The sequence below is a fragment of the Macrotis lagotis genome, chromosome 4, assembly GCF_037893015.1.
Source record: "Macrotis lagotis isolate mMagLag1 chromosome 4, bilby.v1.9.chrom.fasta, whole genome shotgun sequence".
Lineage (NCBI taxonomy): Eukaryota > Metazoa > Chordata > Mammalia > Peramelemorphia > Peramelidae > Macrotis > Macrotis lagotis.
Window position 1 is genome coordinate 227,253,005 of NC_133661.1, and position 6,772 is coordinate 227,259,776.

Genomic DNA, 6,772 nt, shown 5'->3' on the forward strand with positions numbered 1-6,772 from the left:
TGCTACCTCCCATTTTTTCCATTCTGTAGAGTGATTTTTATCTAATCTTTATAAACTTATCTATTCCCTCAAGCCTTTTCTTCAAAGGAGATTTTTTGAAACCTCATTCAAGAAACAAACTGATAGTTCTTTTGACAGAATGTATTTTTCTGGTCAGATTGAACCGGGCAGGTGAGGGAACATTTTGTTAAAGGATGGCACCCATCTTCTTCAATCCCCTTGGTCTTCCTTTTCTTTCGCTTTTAGAAAGAATCTGAACTTGACAAATGTCAAAGAAAACAAATGTTACCATATACAAAGTATAATAGAGAAAGAGGATTGTAAATGAAACAGTTATATGCCAAATAACATGGTCTTCCTTCTGTTCTTTTCTGTACATTAAAAGTGCTTCAAAAATTGTCCTTTTCTTTTGCACATAATTCCTATTTTGGCCATGTGTGAGATGGGGCAGCTAAGTGGTTCAAAGGATAGAGAGCTCTGGGCCTGGAGTCAGTAAGACCTGAATTCAAAACTGTGACCTTGGGCAAATCACTTAACCTCTGTTTACTTGAGAAGGAAATTGCAAACTACTCCAATATCTTTGCCAAGAAAGCCCCATATGTATTCACAAAAAGTAAGACACAATTGAATGACTAAACAACAAGAATCAGAGAAATGTTGAGACCTCCATCCTTCAGTCATGCTACCTGAAAGTCTCCTGTGACCTATTAAAGGAAAGATCTTTCTTAGTCTCAGTCCAATTTTTTATGCACTATAAAAACTGCCTCAAGGTTCATATTTTTAGTATCAATATTTTCTGGGTGATGCTGAGTGAGTAACCCAGATTTTAAATTGACAGCATATTGCAGAAGACTCTTTTATTTATTTATTTATTTATTTATTTATTTAAGAAAGCGTGATGTTGCATACCTCTGTGAGGAGTGGTATTGGTCCAGGAGTTTTGGAATGGAGAGACATCATTCATTCCTTCTTCAAGAGAAGCCACATGTTGCTCAAGGTTCTCTTTGGTACTGACTCCAGAGAGGAGTAGTTTTGGATATTTTTGGTGTCCCATCAATTCCCTGACTTCTAACTTGTCTCCCTAGAAGTTTTGGAAATTTCCTCAAGTGATATCAGGGGCTACTTTTCTTGGTTGATCTTTCTTCATGAACTCATTCATTCTTGTGAAAATTTTTCTATTATATTCTTTCTTTTTTTTTTTTTAGGTTTTTGCAAGGCAGTGGGGTTAAGTGGCTTACCCAAGGCCACACAGCTAGGTAATTATTAAGTGTCTGAGGCCAGATTTGAACTCAGGTACTCCTGACTCCAAGGCCAGTGCTCTATCCACTGCGCCACCTAGCCGCCCCCAGATTAAAGAAGTCTGGGAAAGGCTTTTTTTAAGGTTTTTTTGCAAGGCAAATGGGGTTAAGTGGCTTGCCCAAGGCCACACAATTAGGTAATTATTAAGTGTCTGAGACCAGATTTGAACCCAGGTACTCCTGACTCCAAGGCCGGTGCTTTTATCCAGTATGCCACCTAGCCGCCCCTATTATATTCTAAATTTGTACAGTTTCTCTGGGTTCTATTTGTTATCTACTTGGACAAATATGTTAATTTCTACTCACTATTTGAGACGATCTTTTATTTAACCAAGCTTGTAGGTATGAGGTTGAGTTGATCTTTCTTTGCAGAGGAGAATATCCAGGGAAACCAGTTTATTATTTTTGCTCTGAGACCAGTAACATTTAGAGATAGGGCAGATAGATATAATTCTGATCCAATATTCCCTCTTAGAAGATAATGGAGTTTCTACCTTATAACCCCTTTTCTGCTCTCTTCCAGGAAGGAATTAAAGTCTCCTTTGAAGTAGGATGGGACAGATCCCAGAGATATCCATCCATGTTTACCTGTGAGCTACACTTAGACAATCTATGGGGTCAATATAGTTTTAACAAATATTTATTAGAGATATGCAAATTAAAACAACTCTGAAATAGCACCTCACACTTATCAGATTTGCTAATATGAAGAAAAGGTAAATAATAAATGTTGGAAAGGATGTGAAAAAAACTGGGACACTAATGTACTGTTGGTGGAGTTGTGAACTGGTCCAACCATTCTTAAGAGCAATTTGGAACTATGTCCAAAGGGCAATAAAACTGTGTACCATTTGATTTAACAATATCACTACTAGGTCTGTATACCAAATTGATACTCAGAAGTACAAGGATATTCATGGCACCATTTTTGTGGTGGCAGAGTTGAAAACTGAGGTGATTTCCATGAATTGGGGAATAACTGAATAAATTGATATATGAATGAAATAGAATATTAATGTTCTATGAGAAATGATGAGCAGGCAGATTTCAGAAAAACCTAGAAAGACTTATATGAGCTGATGTTGAGTGAAGTGAGCAGACTTAGGAGAATATTGTACACTTTAACAGCAACATTGTACAATAATCAACTATGATAGGCTTAGTTCTACTCAATAGCACAATGATCAAAGATAATACTAAAAGACTTGTGATAGAGGATGCCATCCACATCCTGAGAAAAAGGTGTGAAATCTGAATGCAGATCAAAACACACTATTCAAACTTTTTAAATTTGTTTTTTTCTTCTCTTCGTTTTTATCTTTTGATCTGATTCCTATTTCATAATACGACTAATAAGGAAATATGTGTAACATAATTATACATGTATAACCTATATCAGACTACTTTATATCTTAGGGTGGCATGAAGGAAGGATAGGAGGGAGAAAACTTTACAAAAATAAATGTTGAAAATTATCTTTGCATATCTTCATGTAATTGGAAAAATAAATAAAATTTTAAAATTTTATTTTAAATTTAGTGAATAAAACAAACATTTCCATAACACAGTACAATAAAAAGATGACTGCACATGAAACTGCAAATCTACTATGGACAAATGGCTATTCTCTTCAAATATGCAATTATTGTTCTATGAGAAATGATGAGCAGACAGATTTCAGAAAAATCTAGAAAGACTTACATGAACAAAGTGAAGTGAACAGAAGCAGGAGAACATTGTACACTTTAATAGCAACATTGTTCAATGATCAACTATGATAGACTTAGTTCTTCTCAGTATTTTTTCTCTGGATATAGATAGCATGTCTCTTCATATGTCCCTTATTTGTAGTTTGTATATTTATAATAGTCAAAATGACTTAGTCGCTTGAAGTCATTCTTAAAATGATATTGCTGTAACTTTATTTTTTATATGGATGACATATAACTTATAGCTGCAGGTCATAGAAAATCACTATTTCTGAAGAATTTGAGGTATGAAACCTCTTGAGGGCAATGGAGAAAGATGTGATAAGAAAAGTGGAATACAACATTTGAAAAACAGCTATCTTGAAGCCTTTTAAAAATAATCACAGTCTTTTGGAAATACTCTCTGCCTTTTTACTCTTCTTAAATCTCTACTCTGTGAGTAGAGATGGAGGAAGGGATCTCTGCTACCTTCAGTTTCCTTTTCCCCTTTTTTCAGTATTGATTTCTGAATAGGAAAGAAGGATGTGATATAATCAAAGAGATATTTTAGTGAGATTAATATAAGAGCAGCAGGAAGGGTGAATTGGAGTCACTCCCTTCCTCTCTTCTCCCCATTTCTTGTCTAACACCATTGGATGGAGTGAATCAATTGAGCACCTCCATTAATGAAAATTAAAAAGTAATATAAATTGTTTTAGAGTTACATTACCTTGAGATCCATACTACAACTTTAAGATTTCCTGCACCTGTTATATTTTTATAGTAATATATAGTAATATGTACTAAGGAACTCTCTTTCATTTATAATGGTGCACAATAACTTCTTAATGAGAATGATAAAAATACCCAAGATGAAACAAAAAATGGTGGAGCATTCTATTCATTTTCCCAACAATTGAAAGAGTTTGCTGACTTCCACAACCTTTCTTCGATTAGTTTAGAGTTGCTTTACTTTCTTGATTCCATTTCACTACATACTAAAAAAACTCAAATAGACCTGTGTATGTTTATTGGCTATAGAGTGTCTTCTGTCTCTTGTTACTTACAGCATTGAAATCCCACTGGTACTAATGTCCCCATGTGTAAAGGAACCACAGGATGCAAGAAAAAAAAAGAAAGACTATTCTAGAACATCTGGTCCTATATTGTCTCATCTTGTTCCTGAGAATTTGTTGTTCTTGTTCACTGCGTATGAAGGGATTTTTTTTTTTGGTGAGAGTGTTTACATTAATGATATTTCCCCCTCTAAAATGTTAAAGTTGAAGATATTTATAATCCAGGAGAATGTTCACTTTTCTGCCTCTGTAACATTGGCTCAGGAATGGGTATCAGGGCTAGGGGACCAGAAAACAGTAAGAAAATTATAATAAATTTAATATTTTATTAATATTTCATCCTCATATCAAGACTCAGAACAATAAGGGAATCTTGAAGGGCAAAAGAGTCACTGCCAGCATGTTTGTGTGATAGCTCAGGTGTTTTCAGGTTTGAACATTTTATAGTCTACTCATTACAAGATTGGCATCTTGGATACATGTGGGGCAGATAGGGTCTGAAAAGGGTCAAGGATTTAAAGCTAGAAAAAGCCTTAGAGGTGAGATGAGGAAACTGAGGCAAACAGGATTCAGTGATTTGTCCAGAGTCACACGACTACTAAGTGTTCGAGGCTGGATTTGATGTCTTCCTGATTTTAGGTGAGGTGCTATAATGACTGTACCACCTAACTGCCCTGTCTAGACTTAAGAAATCATGATGAAATTTAAATGGGTGTATACATATATCCCTCTCTGTCCCCACACTTACAGAGCATTGTTGATAAGTATTTACTAACATATTCTTGTTTAAGGGATTTGACCAGGTCTATAAAAGTAGTAAGTGGAAGATTGGAATTCAAAAGAACTTTAATTCAGATTTTTTTGGACTCCCTATTAGGGCTCTTTTTTCCATTTCTTTTTTTTTATGGAGCTAATTTTAAATAGATTTTATTCTCCCTTTCAAGAATTGCATTTCCGCTTGTTTATAGTACTGATAAATGCAATATTGTTCATTTCTTTCCCTATGCACACATTCAAGTATTCAGAATGCCCAGATTTACGCAGTAGCTTAAACATTAGTTTTAAACTGTTACTGCCTTGGCTACAAATTTGAATTCTTCAATTTTTGGAAAGCTTTGTGGAATGTTCTTTCTTCTGGTGTATTTAGTCAACTTCTTCAATGGTGGGTCCAGAAGAAGCACCTCCAGATAGGGCTACCCAGCCCCTGGAAATCCACCAGATATGCCTCCTTAGTAATGATAGGGTTGAAGACCTTCTCCAATTCTTTCTACTGATACTCAAATTCTTCATTCTCAGCAGTCTGATTATTATTCAGTCAGTTGATTATTTCATTATATTTGTCAAAAATCTTCTGTTTGTTTTTGTCTTGAATTTTTTCATCCTTTTCAGAACCTTCATATTGAAAGCATAATATTCAAGAGAATTCTTGGAAAATATTTTGTCTCTCTGCTTCTAATCCTCACTCTTGTATTTCTAGCCTCCTGGACCACATGCTCAATTTCTTCTTTGCTCAGACAATCTTTCTCATTGGTGATGGTGATTTTGTTCTCCTTACCTATGCTCTTATCCACAAAAGAATGTTGAGGATGCTGTTTTCATCAATGTTAAATGGCACTTTTATCTGAGGAACATCCTTGAGTGCTGGGGGATTCCTGTGAGCTCAGATTTGCAAAGAAGGTTGTTATCCTTTTTTCATGGCTCTTTCACCTTCATAAACTTGAATAAGCACATCAGACTGGTTGTCCAAATGGGTGACAAAAGTCTGTGTCTGCTTGGTAAGGGATGGTGGTATTGTATTTTATCAGTACTGTCATAACTTCACCAACAGTTTCAGTTTCAAGGGAAGGAGAAGTGACAACCAAAACAGCAAGTCCTGCACATTCTCAGATTTATCTCCAGACAAAATGGCAGCCTGGATGATTGCACCAGGCAACAGACTCATCAGGACTGATACTCTTGTTGAGCTTCTTGTCATTGAAGAAGTCTTGCAGAAGCTTTCGGATTTAGGGTGTGTAAGTGGAACCACCCATCAGGATGATGTCATGAACCTGTGATTTATCTAACCTTGCATCTTTTAATGCCTTTTCCATAGAGTTCATGGTGCCACAGAAGAGATTAGCATTCAGTTCTTTGAAATGGACTTGGGTGATTGATATATAGGAGTCAATACCTTCATAGAGGTAGTCAATCTCAATACTGGTCAGGGTATTAGAAGAGAGGGCACATTTTTCATGTTCACAAGTGGTCAACAAAAGGAGAAATGCCCTCTTGTTTTCACTGATGTCCTTCTTGTGCTTTCATTTGAATTTGGCAATGAAATGGTTGTCAAAGTCTTCCCCATCCCCAGCTGTGGAGATGTCATCTTCAATGGTAAGAATGGAGACATCAAAAGTACTACCTGCAAGGTCAAAGATCAACACACTTCTCTTGGCCCCAACCTTTTTGTCCATGCTGTAAGGAATAACAGTAGCGGTTGGCTCACTGATGATTTAGAGTACATTGAGAACAGTGATGGTTCTAAACATCTTTGGTGGCCTGACATTGGGAATCATTGAAATAGGCTGGTACTGGGCCCAGTTAAGCCTCAGTAATTTCTTTCATCTTTTCAAGACCATATCAGATAGATACTTCAACCAGGTAAAAACTTTTGGTCTCCTTGTTGTGTTCTACTAGGACCTTAGGTAGATCTACATCATTCACTACCATGAAA